A 15,877-nucleotide genomic window follows, 5' to 3' on the forward strand; every position below is an offset into this window, starting at 1 on the left:
TCAAAGGTTATTTATGCATTATTATTATTGTTTTTTGTTGTTTTTTTTTGTTGAAAGAAACACTTTCTCTGTGTTTCATAACAGAAAAGTAAAAGTGAGTACTATAATTCAAATCATTAACACAAAGTTTAAATTCAAAGTGCAGTAATAGTTATTTTGAAAATTCATTTAGAAGCATTCATAATTATAAATCTATAAAAATGTAAAATGACTAAGTTGCACTGGTCTAGAAAAAAAGAAAATCTTTTTTGTTACATTTATTCAATAATGTGTGTCTTACAGTATTTTTTTTGCTGATTTCAAATCTGCAAACCAAAATTGAATGAAGGGCAGAGTTTAATAACACCGATTTAAAAAAAAAATTGATATTTTTATGTTATTGTATAACATATAAATATATGTTATTATGTTATCACGTGATATTATGTAGGATCTGTTTTTCTTTAGTTTTCTCCAGTATTCAACCTCTGGAATGTACTTTTTCAGTTTCCAGCAGTGAATGATAAGTATTTATCCTCAATTTTCCTTGATAGGGTATTTTCAACATTGATTTTTCCTGGTGAAAGCATTCACCAGCACACATTGATGAACTTATCTGAATACTTATCACCACTGAATACGCTGATTTTTGAAAAATTTTTCAATGTAGTTAACTTGTAACTCGATACATTTAGACCTACGACTTCCAGCTTTTTAATACCCTCAGTATTAGCCCAATTCTACAAAAAAGTGGTTGTCTCAGCTTTGATCTTATCATGAATTTTCAATCAACAAGCCATTTCTCAGGTTTATGAAGAGGAAGTAATTGCTGGAAGCCAAATTCTTTTACACTTTGAAGAATATGTTATGGAGTTTTGCTGCAGTAATCGAAGAAGTGTGTGCAGGTGCATTATCATGGAGAAAGAGCGCATTCTTTTTAGTCAGATGTGGATGTTTAGCTTGAATATTGTGTCAAGTTACATGAAAACGGTTCTGTTTACTGGTTTGATAAGTTTTGGCCATCATTTTACGAATAAGTGACTTATTTTTAACAAACATTGCAAATTTATAAATATAAACACAAGATAAACACTATTACTAAAGTATTTTACATTTGTTAGATTCCATTTTAAAATAAATATTTTTTTCAAAAAGATGAAGCTGCAAGCAACTTCATTTATTTGTTATTAAGATAATTTTGCAGTACTTTTCTCTTGTTAAGTTATTTCTTAATATATGTTGTTATATCATGTAGCCTGCCAGGTTGCATGACCAACCTTCAGCATTTATTTCTTTCTTTAAGGTAGTAGTTGAGAACTCAGTTATTCAGACATTCAGCACTCCTATATAATTCAAAAGTTTAATTCATCTAAAAGTTAATAAAATTTCTGTGTAATTGTTGAAAAACATGATGGATTAAAAATTATGACAGTTTAGTTATTGAGTGTCTACAGAATGATGTTATTTATAAAAGCATATTATATTTAAATAATTTCAATGCTCATATGGAAATAATTTGTTCATAATTTAAAAATTAAATACATTAAAGAATTTACAAAATTTTGAGTGTTTTTGTTTCACTAAAATGTTCTGTTTTACTAATTGTTAAAATAAATTAAAAAGTTAATAATTTTGAAAATTTTATTAAAAAACTAATTTTGGGTTAATACAAATAGAATAAAATAAATGATTTTTGCAATTCTTCTTACTCTTTAGTTGACCTTACAATAAGACTTCTGATTTTTTAAACTAACCTTGTCATGAGACTTCTAATTTTTGAAGTTGAACTTTTACATAACACTTGTGATAAAATAAATTAAACTTTGTTCTAAAACTTCTGATTATTTTAAACTGAATCTTAACATAAGACTTTAAATTGAAGTGGAGGTCTACCATTCCACCTCTCTTAATCCCACCTCTCCACTATCAATATGGTTTGACCATTTCTGTTTTTCTCTTCTTCTACTTAAATTAAATTTTGTCAACTTGCAAATACCTCTTTTTGTTATGGTCCCATCAGATGCTTAAGTTTTTTTTTTTTTTTTTTTTACTTTCATCTTGTTGATGTTTTAATATATACACCTCTTCTCATTTCTGTTTGGTTTTATACAAGATTAAATTTTCTTGGCAGAGTTTGTTAGACAATTTTTAGATTTCTTTTAATGTAAAACCTTTTTCTAATTTCTTTGAAAGATTCTTTAATCTTTTGTTTTACCTTTAATTTGGTAGGCAGCCATTTAATTTTTAATGATTATTAATTTAATAAATATTAGTTTTATCAGATTACATTTTATTAGATAATATCTGATAATCCCCCTGTCCCTGTTTTCATTCACTTTTCTAATTGAGTTCAAAATAATTTCTAATATATAAATCTGAATTTTTTATGTTTGTTACTTGATCATGCAAGAACTACTGTACCAGTTTCAATGAAAGCTTTTTTTAAAGATACGTACAGGCCTTAAAACCCTATATCATACATTAATTTTTCAAAATAAATTAACATTAATACATTAATATTTCAAATGAAGAAATTAAAAATTTTTAAAAATTGATCAGTTTGTGAAACGTGCAAATTTCTTCATTTTCAGAGAGTACCGATTTGAATGTATTTTTTTTATTTTCTTTCTTTTTTTATAGAAAAAACTCCTTTTTATAGGCTGCATTGTCATAGGTATGTGCATGAATTTGTGGGAGCTGCTAGTTACATATATATTTGTATTTCATTGTTTAGTCTTCCTCTGACTTTTTACCTTTTATATACTGTGTTGTATTACCAAGATAATTACATTTGGATGTTTTAATAAGTGGTCTACAAACCCAGCTGATTTGAAAGTCAAAAGTTCCAGCGTTCAAGTCCTAGTAAAAGCAGTAATTTTTTGGGGATTTGAATACTAGATTGTCGATACCAGTATTCTTTGATGGTTGGGTTTCAAATAACCACACATCTCAGAAATGGTCGATCTAAGATCGTACAAGACCACATTTCACTTACACTTATACATATCTCCTCATTTATCCTTTGAATTTATACCTGACTGTAATTCCCGGAGGCTAAACAGGAAAAAGGTGATTGTGTAATTAAAATTAAAGAGTGAGTTTTTTTGAAAGTGTAGCTTTTATTTAACCTTTTCTCAAAAATTGAATAAGTAATTAATTAATTTATAATAATTGTTACTTTATTTATTACCTAATTGGACTCCTTTAATTCTGTTTCCATACTGTATTTAAAATTAATCAATTAAGTTAAGGTTGCCATTTATTAAAAAAAGTATGTGTTATTGAGAAGTCATTAAAATGATTTTTTCAGTAGTTTATTATAATAAATATTTCTTCCTTTCTGGGCTGTTATAAACCCTTCAAAATTTCTTTTAGGTATGAATGGTTGGATGTGCATTTGTACTGGGACAAAATATTTGTTAATGGTGTTGTAAAATTTGAGAATTAATAACTACAGAACCACTCAACAAAAATTCATGAAATTGATTCCTGTGCATTTTTGAATTTATCATTCAATTTTAGATCATATTGGATGGGAAATTTCAGGGAATAATGATGGATTAGATGTTTTATATATATATATATATATATATATATATATATATATATATATATATGTGTGTGTGTGTGTGTGTGTGTGTGTGTGTGTGTGTGTATGTGTGCGCGCGTGTGTGCGTGCATGCGTGCGTGTGTGCGTGTGTGCGCGTGTGTGTGCGTGCGCGCGCGTGTGTGTGTGTGTGTGCGCGCGTGCGTGTGTGTGTGTGTGTGTGTGTGTGTGTGTGGAAAGAGAGAGAAAGAGATAGAGAATTAATTTTTATAATAAATTTCACTACTGCACAATAGAAGAGAACATTTTTTCCAACAGGAAAAAATGCCAGATTGAATGTTGTGTATTTTTAGAAATATATTGCTTCCCAGTTTTTTGTAGTTTTCAAAAAGTTCATTCCCAAATTCTACAAAGTTCTCAACCTTCTTTTTACCCAGGAATGATCTAACAATATTTTGAATTGATGTATATGTTCAGATTTATTCAAACTCCTCTCAAAGACTGAATCTTTCATTAGCGTATTTACCTGTGGTCCATTAAATATTCTAGCTTTGATTTTTGATCTTAAACTTGCTTTCAAGATATAAGATACCTTGGCCATTATGATTGATTGCTTTGATAAACTGACAAAACTTTTCATTAAACTAAGTTTTATGTGTAGTGGTGGAAGATAGACAGTTTTTGGATTTACAAGTGCTGGAAAAATAATATTTTCCTGTCCAGCTATAAGTGTTTCTCTCTTTGGACAATCTTTTTTAATGTAGTGGGTTTTTCTCTTTCTATTATTATACTCGCATAAGAAATAACAGAAATTATTAACCAAGCTGCAATCTTAATAAAGTCACCTTTAGGTCTCCACATACATGCCAAGAACACTTTTCTTATTGTATCATTGTCAGTAAAAATTTCATTTTGTCATATATCTCCTTGATTTGTGCTGAATTGGCAAGAGGAATTAACATTGTAAAGGAAGACATCTTTCAAACTCGTTTTAGAGAAATTTATAACAACTCCATTCTGTAGGATTGTGATGCTGTCCTAGTAATTTCAGTAAAGAATTTAATTCATTGCAGTACACTATATTATCTTGTCAGATTAGTTACTGAAACCTAACCCAGGAAAAACATACTTTAATGCCACTTTCCAGAATGCTCCGGCCTTTTAATCTTGAAGCCAGTTACTCTGACTACATTTTAGACAAATTAAGATCACGAACCAGATAAGTAAATTCTGGTTAAGTACTTTTGTGAGGTTCAATGCTCTCATCTTGGAAATCTGAATCCTCTTCTTCTTAAATACTTTCTAAATCATCTTAACTTCATTGTCATCAACATTTTCTTCTAAACTTCATGTTTCTGGCAGAACTGGAATAAAATAACTCTTCACTGAGTGGAATAGGTCTAATGACTGAAGGAAAACTAGAATATGCAAAACAGATATTTTAATTTATTAGTAATGCCTTTGTTTTTTTGATACAAAAATAACAGCCTGTCAGTGGTTTTCCCATACAATAGAAGTAGCAAAAGGCATATGTCTTGGCTTTCTGCTTAGTAAGTTATAATATTTCACTAGAATTACAAAAGATATGTGGGGCCCAAGGTCCTGATCTATTTCACACACAAAATATAGTTCATAAGATTTTCTAATCAGAGAAATATTATGCTTAGTGATATAAAAATTAATTCATCACATACATAGCAGAAATTGTTAGAATGATTTATTCAACTATGAGGCATTTTTATGTAAATTACTAACAATAAACAAAAAACAGTATGTAAAAATCACAACAAAAACAATATATGAGTGAATCAGAAAAAAGTAGGAATAAAAAAAGATTAATGGTATTTGCATGAAGTTCAGAAAAAAATTAATTCTCTGGTCTGGGGGTTATTACAATAATGATTGAAATGAATATATCAATTATATGTCATTAATGAAGGCTATTAATTAAATAATATTACTGTGATAATTTCATTTTTCCTAGAAGGAATGAGTCATAGTAAAAAGTTAGTATTGATGTCTTTCTACAATGTAATACCTTATTAGTAAAAGTTCGTCTTCAAATTTTTTCCATTCTGAGTCATTTATAAATATGATACATTTATAGATATCTTCAAATATTCGTATTTTATTATTAATACAATCATTTACTCACAACAAATATTTAGTCTTACCGAAAAAATAGATCGTTTTAACAATTTTCATTTTTTGCAAGTGACAATTATAAAAAATAGAAACTCTTAGGATGAATTTTGAGGTCATAACTTGATTCAACATAAAAAAATACACAAGAATAATCCAAAATTACCTGTGTAACAAAACTCTTGTAGTGTATTTACAATTTCATGATTCTGTATTAAATTTATTCACAAAGTTTTTTTTTTTTTATCAGCCATTTGCTAAAGGAGTCTATGAAGTATTCATCAAAAGACTTAAAACTTGTATTTTTCTGAAACTCTGGCCTCAGGTAAATATTAAATAAATACACATTTCAAAATGTTGTTGTCCATTAACATTTGACAGTTATATTAATTTAAATTTTAAACGTTAAAACTCACACTGAACCAAACTGTTAATAAAAAATTAACTTAAAAATAGTTTAATTTATTTTGGGGCACTTCCCTCATTGACTGGTTCTGCTATTTTTACACTGATACAACTGGCATTACTGTTGGCAATTTTAAATAAAATTTAATTAACCAGTTGTATATTAAGTATGTAACAGTTAATATTAAGAATGCAGATTATCAAGGTTTATTGTCAATTTTAGTTTATATGATTTATATCTAATGAACAGAAACAATTTTTTTCAACTACATTCTTAATATGTGACTACCTAATTAAAATAAAACTTTCAGCCAGCAGTAACATCAGCTACACCAGTTAATGAGGATGGTTGCAAAGTCAGCTAAAAAAATTGAAAATAAGTTTTTAAAAAGTTTTATTACACAATTTGATTCAGTGTGCCATTATAAACATTTAGATGCCAAATTATTATCCATCAAAAGAATTTTTCCTGTGAAACAGCAGAGTAATTTTTAATATGTGGTGCTGTGCACAGGGACTTGAAGACAAAGTATGGGTTTACTAAAACATTGTACACTACTGCTTTTTGTAAAAAAATTGAACAGCGTGGATCCACAGTCAGCGGTATATTTTTCCCACTTTCATGAAATAGATAACTTTATAAGTTACTTTGTATAACCAATGTTGATATGTCATGGATCAATCAAAATTGTATTACTACATCTATAACAACATTAATTTACTTTTAGTTATTCCTACACTAGCCGTCATACTAGGCATTTACATTTAAAAATCAACCCAAATCTACTAGCTATAAGTAGCTAGTGCTAAACAAACACACTGAGAAAAGTGCTAGAGCATTTTAGTATCCTGTGTTGCAGCAAATTGATGAAGAAGGAAGCATTTGGAAAAATATAGTTAAAATAAGAGACTGACTTATAGGCCACATATTAAGCCATCCTGGAATAGTCGCTTTGATATTAGAGGGACAGGTAGATGGGAAAAATTGTGCAGGCAGGCAATGTTCGGAATATGTAAAACAAACTGTTAGGAATCTGGGATGTAGAGGGTATACCGAAATTAAACAACTGGCACTAGATAGAGAATCTTGGAGAGCTGCATCAAACTAGTCAAATGATTGAAGACAAAAAAAAGCGATTTAAATTTTCTGCACTCTGATATCTTTAATCTTGAATCTAATTAAAACAAATTAGCAAGTAGGTGCTAGAAGGCAAACCCACTAGATTGCTCTAGTGGTGAACTCATCATTTTGATCATGTGGCAAATCACCTGATTTCAAAGTTGTGAGTTCTGAGATTCAAATCCTAGTGAAGGCACTTACTTTTTTTATACTGATTTGACTACTAGATCGAGGAAAATGGAGTTCTTTGGTAGTTGGGTTTCAATAAACCACCCACCTCAGGAATGGTTGACCTGAAATTACACAAGACTAGACTTCATTAACATTCATACATATCATCCTCTGAAGTAATACATTATGGTGGTTACAGAGACTAAACAAAAAAAAGTACTAGAAGACAGTGATAGGTAGAAGTACTAGATAGGTTTATTCTGAGGTAGAACTTATAAAAATTCTACCTTGTATAAATTAGCTTATGGTTTAAGGTAAGCTTCTTCACAGACTGCCACTACAAGCACTGAGTGTTGTGATTCATCAGGTGAATCACAGCACCTGATGAATATAAGGTATTTCAAAGGATGTTTAAGGTATTTGAAGGATGATTCATCAGGTGTTTAACTATGATGTATTTGAAAATAGTGTGTGATTTAAGTTGTGTTTATTCATTTAGAATATTGCTTTAGAGTAAATGAACAAAAATAAATGTTTTAAAGTTAATGAATTTATAATGTGTTAAAGTAAATATTAAGCAAATCACACACATAACTTGAACACAATATAAAAACAAAAATCCTTTAAAATACAAGTGCCACATTCATAGTTCAAACACTTGCCACCTGCAGTGGCAGTCTCTGAAGAAGCCTAATTTAAAATGAATGCTAGCTGTAAAAAAGGTAAAGTTTTTGTAACTTTTTATCAAAAATGAAAGTCTGCTGTATTTGGTTTTTAATAACATTTAAAAATAATATGTCATGGTTAATTATGATTAATTTCAAGTAATCATTTAGCTATGGTTTTGAATTACAGTATGAGTGGAAGGTATGTTACTATGTAAATATAAATTTTCACGATTTTTGCTGTTTTCCAGAAGTTTCCTACAAATCAGTAGGTTGTAAATTATTGGCCCATTTTAGACGTCAAAGGTCATTAAATCAGTTGGCTGTATATGTTTAAATTAAAGGATCTTTCAGATTAATAATATGCTCACAGAACTGATAGATCAACTGCCTTCTAGTCCAGGATGATTTGGGAGTAACCTTTAATGAGATGCTGAAGATTTGTGATGTGTAGTACATGTGATCTTAATGGAGAAGCTACCAAGATATGGAGTGGATGCATCAGCAAAAAGTTCAAAAGATTGATAACAACTAACATTTCATAATCTTGCATTGACTGATAGCATAGCAATTAATTATCTGTTTTACATTTCACTGTTGTCTGTATTCAGTGATAAATTTCTAGCACTTTCTTTAGATCTAAAAAAAATTACAGGAATTTTCCTTGAATTTTAGAAAAAGTATAATTGATGGAAAAAACTAAAAAACTGATTTTGAGAATTACATTAGGTAAAAATATATTCAAAATTAAAGCGAATACCTTCACCAATATCCATTTATTTTTCAAAAAAAAAGTCGTTCAATATGCAGTAAAAGTAATTCATACAAAGTAACTGTGTGTTATTAAAAATGATTTAATTATTTTTTGTTTTTATGAAAATTCTTGTCATATTATAAATGATACTGAAAGTTAAAACAGTATGAGAGCAAATTATTTCTGCCATATCTTCCACTCTACGGTGGAAAGTTGGAGAAATCTGCACATTGTTTCTTCATCATTTTGCATTTTTTTAACATGTGTTTGAAAACTTGTTATGTTTACCCTTCAACTATGCTGATTATTTGCCAAACACTATTTTGTGTTTGTAAGTGACCTTGTTACATAATATTTTTCTTAATGTTTTGTTAGAAGTGATTATCTCAGCTTAAATATGATCTATAGAAATTCATGCTTATTTTCATCTGTTGGGTTATGCTTGGTCCAAATTTTGCAGATAAATTTTCCTTACTTCAGGAATGATGTCAAAAACTATCATTTTCATTGCTGTTTCTTCTTGTTTTCCAAAGAACCTTTTTTAAGTTTGTTAGTTTACAAGCACCGAATCAAGTACAGAATCATGCACAAGGTTATTGTATTCTTAATTCTCACCAGCTACTCTTTAAAATGTTATTTTGAAAAGTACATTCTGAAGTCAGAAAAATATTTTTAAAAAAATAGAACAATTTTTCACTCTTCATTTTCTATAAATCAAAACTGAAAAGTTTTTTTTATAAAACAACACTTCTTACTCCCTACTTTTTGTTTTGCACTCTTCACTTTTCAACTTTGACTCCTACTTTTCAAACCTTTATTTAAAAAAAAAACAACCAAAAATGAGAGAAGTGAAAAGTACTTTTAAAATCAGGCCCAGAGCCAACTTGTTCCACTATTATTTTTACAACTCTGCATTAGACCCTGCCATTATTAAGAGTTACTAACAATTTTGTTTTAAGATTAGTTCATTTGGGTACACCAGCAGCAAAAACGTCAGTAAGAAAAGACATTACTGATAAAAAAATTAGCAGTTTTTCAGATGATAAAAGACAAAGAATACATCATACTGTTTAGAACCTTCTCACCTTCTCTTAGCATACCAACAAAGAAAATGTACAGACAGACATGTTAATTAAATCTGCCAGCCTAGACTAAGATGACAAAAATTAGGAGTTTATTGGTGATAAACTTTTCAGCATATGGATGAGTTGTATATTGGTAAGTATGGAATTCAAAATTTATTTTAATGTTAAAAACTATTTTTGTTGTTGGATGTTGAAATAGAAAAATTAACAACTTTAAAATGATTTAATGTTACTGTAAATATTATTATAAGAATCTTACAAAAAATATCTCATTTTTTTTTCACTGTTGTAGTTTGTTTAATGACATTTTTCATCAGTTTTTTCTGGTTATAATTTTTTGTATTGATGTTATCCACTTCTTAAGTGCTTAATTCAACTGTTAGCAGCATGGTACTTTCAATCAATTGACAGGGATTTTAGTTTGGTTGTTTTATTTCAAAAGAGAATGTAAAAATAAAGTTATATAGTATAAGAATATAAAAGAGTAATATATATTTATACATATATATACAAAGTGTTTCTAAAATGGTGGGCTGGCTATACGTTTTCGGATTCTACTTGTAAAAATAAACAAAAATATCCTTAGAAAAAATGGCAGTTTCTCCTTCGTTCACCCCTATCCACCATTTTGTTATTTTTATATAATAATTTATATCTCAAGTTCAGATAGATGAATCATATTTATATTTGGTAAGCATCATGGCAATTTTTTTTTGTCTTCAGTTATTTGACTGGTTTGATGCAGCTCTCCAAGATTCCCTATCTAGTACTAGTTGTTTCATTTCAGTATACCCTTTACATCCTACATCCCTAACAATTTATTTTAGATATTACAAACGTTGCCTGCCTGCACAATTTTTTCCTTCTACCTGTCCCTGCAATATTACAGCGACTATTCCAGGATGCCTTAACATGTGGCCTATAAGTTTGTCTCTTCTTTTAACTATATTTTTCCAAATGCTTCTTTCTTCATCAATTTGCTGCAACACCTCTTCATTTGTCACTCTATCCACCCATCTCATTTTTAACGTTCTCCTATAGCACCACATTTCAAAAGCTTCTAATCTTTTCTTCTCAGGCACTCTGATCATTCAAGTTTCACTTCCATATAAAGCGATGCTCCAAACATATACTTTCAAAAATCTTTTCTTGAAAAAAATGTAAAAATCTTTACATTTAAATGTAAATTAATTTTTGATGTAAACAAATTATATTTCTGACTGAAGGCTCGTTTTGTCTGTGCTATTCGGCACTTTATATCGCTCCTGCTTTTTCCATCTTTAGTAATTCTACGTTCAAATAACAAAATTCTTCTACCTCCATAATCTTTTCTCTTCCTATTTTCACATTCAGTGGTCCAACTTCGTTATTTCTACTACATTTCATTATTTTTGTTTTGTTCTTGTTTATTTTCATGCGGTAGTTCTTGCCTAGGACTACATCCATGCTGTTCATTGCTCCTTCTAAATCCTATTTACTCTCAGCTAGAATTACTATATCATCAGCAAATTGTAGCATATTTATCTTTTCACTTTGCAGTATTACTCCAGATCTAAATTGTTCTTTAACATCATTAACTGTTAGTTCTATGTAAAGATTAAAAAGTAATGGGGATAGGGAACATCCTTGTCGAACTCCCTTTTGTATTACAGCTTCTTTCTTATGTTCTTCAATTATTACTGTTGCTGTTTGGTTCCTGTAAATGTTAGCAATTTTTCTTCTATCTCTGTATTTGAAGCCCAATTTTTTTTAAATGCTGAACTTTTTATTCCAGTCTACGTTATCGAACAACTTTTCTAGGTTTAAAAATGCCAAGTATGTTGGTTTGTTTTTCTTTAATCTTCCTTCTACTATTAATCTGAGCGCTAAAATTGCTTCCCTTGACCCTATACTTTTTCTGAAACCAAATTGGTCTTCTCCTAACACTTCTTTCACTTTCCTCTCAATTCTTCTGTAGAATTCTAGTTAAGATTTTTGATGCATGGCTAGTTAAGCTAATTGTTCTGTATTCTTCACATTTATCTGCTCCTGCTTTCTTTGGTATCATGATTATAACATTCTTTTTGAAGTCTGATGGAACTTCCCCTTTTTCATAAATATTACACACCAGTTTGTATAATCTATCAATCGCTTCCTCACCTGCACTGTACAGTAATTATACAGGTATTCCATCTATTTCAGGAGCCTTTCTGCCATCAAATCTTTTAATGCTCTCCTAAATTCAGATCTCAGTATTGTCCCCTTTCTCTCTCTTCAACTTCCTCTTCTTCCTCTATAACACCATTTTCAAATTCATTTCCTCTGTATAACTCTTCAATATATTCCACCCATCTATCGACTTTGTCTTTCAAATTATCTATCGATGTACCATCTTAGTTTAACACATTATTAAATTTTAATTTATGTACCCCAAAATTTTCCTTAACTCTCCTGTATGCTCCATCTATTTTACCAATGCTCATTTCTCTTTCCACTTCTGAACACTTTTCTTTAATCCACTCTTCTTTCGCTAGTTTGCACTTCCTGTTTGTAGTATTTCTTAATTGCAGATAGTTCCTTTTACTTTCTTCATCGCTAGCATTCTTATATTTTCTACGTTCATCCATCAGCTGCAATATATCCTCTGAACTTCTGAAATCCAAGGTTTTCTACCAGTTCTCTTTGTTCTGCCTAAGTTTGCTTCTGCTGATTTAAGAATTTCCTATCAACATTTTACAATTTTCCCATTCTTCTTCTACATTTTCTACCTTATATTTTTTACTCAGACCTCTTGCAATGTTCTCCTCAAATATCTTCTTTACCATCTCTTCCTCAAACTTCTCTAAATTCCACCGATTCATCTGGCACCTTTTCTTCAGGTTTTTAAACCCCAATCTACATTTTATAATCACTAAATTATGGTCACTATCAATGTCTGCTCCAGGGTACGCTTTGCAGTCGAAGAGTTGATTTCTAAATCTTTGCTTAACCATGATATAATCTATCTGATACCTTGCAGTATCTCCTGACTTTTTCCACATGTATATTCTTTATTATCTATGATTTTTGAAGTGGGTGTTGACAATTACTAAATTATACTTTGTGCAGAACTCTGTAAGTAGGTCCCCTCTTTCATTCCTTTTGCCCAGCCCGTATTTACCCACTATATTTCCTTTCTTGCCTTTTCCAATGCTTGCATTCCAATCTCCAACTATTATTAAATTTTCATCCTCTTTTATGTGTTTAATTACTTTGTCAATTTCTTTGTATACACACTCTACCTCATCATCATCATGGGCACTTGTACGCATATAGACATTAACAATCATTCTTCGTTTAGGTTTCGATTTTATACTTATTACAATGATTCTATCGCTACGCATTTTTAAATATTCTACTCTCTTTCCTATCTTCTTGTTCGTTACGAAGCCTACTCCTGCCTGACCATTATTTGAAGCTGAGTTAATTATTTTAAAATCACCTGACCGAAAGTCATTTTCCTCTTTCAACTGAACCTCGGTAATTTCTACTACATCTACATTTACCCTATCCATTTCCCTCTTTAAATTTTCTAACCTACCAACCTTAGACTTATAACATTCCATGCTCCGACTCGTAGAATATTACTTTTTAATTTTCTGGTGACCCCTTTCTTAGTAATCCCCTCTTAGAGATCTGAACAGGGGTTTAGTTTACCTCTGGAATATTTTGCTAAGGAAGGTGCCTCCATCATTGTTATATGAAAATGCAGAGAGCTACATTTTCTTGGAATAAAACCAGCTGTAGTTTTCCATTGTTTTCAGCTGCGCAGTATTCAGAGGATTGAGTGATGTTGATATAGCTGTTTTAGTTGTCCTGACCTAGGCCCTTAACAGCTACTGAAAGAGCTGCTGCCCTCTTTCAGGAATCATTCCTTAGTCTGGGTCTCAACAGATATTTCTCCAATAAGGTTGCATCTTCGGTCCAGCTATTCCTGTATCACTGAGCACTCAAGCCCACTCACCAATGGCAAGGTCTCATGATTCATAGAGGGAGATCTTGGTAATAAGCTTTTAAAATCAGCAAAAAATCAGGACTTAAATACCTTTGAAAATTACAAAATGGCGGCTATTTTTATTTTTCAATCCGTTATATCTCCACAAATATTAGTTTTATCAAAATTTATGTTTTTATTTTGAACAAAATGACATTTTATTTTTGAAAATCGGTTAACAAATAGCCAAGTTATGGCAGAAAATTGATGTAATTATGTGTGTTTTCATGTTCTCCGCTTTACGTTCAATTCGATGAAATATTAATTGTTTTTATTTATTGTTAATTCTAGTATTGTAATTTAGTATCAAATTAAGCAATAATTTTCTCACAGTAAAAGACCTAATAATTATGACATGAAGTTCACAATAAGAACCATTACATTAATATAAAATTAATCTTTATTATATTAATAAAATGATATGTTGAACTTAAATAGTTTAATGAAAAAATTAACTTAATTATAACATAAAATTTAAAAAACTTATTTACACCAAACTAAACATCCACCTTCTAAAAAGCAATGTTACTTCATTTAACAAATACAGTATAATTTTACAATGTGTACATACAAGGAACTCAAAGCCATATATTACATTTTTTTAAATTCCATTTCAGAGGTTACTTTGAACTTGGTCTACCCAGGATACAATATGTGCTTTTAACCATTTACTTATGATTTACCATATCTTATTAACTACAGACTGTATAAATTATTTAATTATAATGAATGTACAAATCAGACAATTATGAAAATAAATCTTGAAAAATAGTTTGGCAAGTAAAAACATTTTTAGATTGTTATTAAATGAAAAACAATTTGAGATTACTGTATTACGGATTTTCTTATGCCAGCTCCAAACAGAACACTCTGTTAAAAAATAGTGTTATACAAAAACTTTTCAGTACAATGAAATAAATTATTTAGTATTGTTTCTTATTTTGAAAATAGTGCCATCATCATATTTTACTTCTGTTCACTTCAGAAGAAATACAGAATCAGCAACAGGATCTGTTGAAGAAAAGACTAAGTTTTAGATGTAGTAGATGAACTGTATCCACTACAAAAATGGTATTACAAAGTTCATACCATTCTTAATGGTAGGATTGTTCCAGAAGCAAGTAAATCACCTCAACTTTCATCAGATACCTTAGAAAGAGAGATAAGCCTACATGAAGAAGAAGGAACCATTTATCAGTCTCAAAGAGGCAATTGAAGGAGTTATTTCTTTGGGCAAAAGGAAAAAACCATAGAAGCTACATCAGGGAATATAACACACTACATCACTAAAAATAACACTACATCAGTGGATTAAAAAAAAAAAAAAACTAAAATTATTATATCTACAATTATAAATAGAAGACAAAGTAGACTATTTGTTGGAAATACTTTGAAAGTTTTTTTAATACTGAATATATTTTTAATTTGACTGATGTTCTTTTATTTAAGTTAAATTTCTTTGAGTTCTGCATTATGTTTTTTAACAGAAATTATACTCATTTTTCTTACACACTGTTCTTTACATATTTTTTCTTCAGCACTGAATACCACAATTACAGACAAAAAAGTACAAGAAGTCAGATAAATTTGTAGTTTATAGAATTTGAGTATTTAGAATATTAATCTACAGAGGAAGAATCATAAAATCTACAGTTGACATTTCATCAATTGGTTCTAATTCATTTTTGTTTCAATGTGATAAATCATCAATATTATCTATGTTGGCTTTTCTGACTGCAGCAAAAGCAACATTGTGGGGTGTGCAACAAACCAATATTATTTTTGCTGCACATTCTGGAGTGTCTCTATATGATGTAAACATGAAAACCACTCTTTAAAAACAAAAAAAAAGTAAAAATATTTTCTATCATCACTGCATATGGTTATGAGGTCGGTTTTATAACATTTCTTCAAAATTGTCTGTGTTTCTGCCAATTGGAGGCAATTGATGGACATAATTGATACTGTTAAATGATAGACACTGTTTCCCTGTAGTA

The sequence above is a fragment of the Lycorma delicatula genome, chromosome 3 (assembly GCF_047948215.1).
Source record: "Lycorma delicatula isolate Av1 chromosome 3, ASM4794821v1, whole genome shotgun sequence".
In the NCBI taxonomy this organism is placed as follows: Eukaryota; Metazoa; Arthropoda; class Insecta; order Hemiptera; family Fulgoridae; genus Lycorma; species Lycorma delicatula.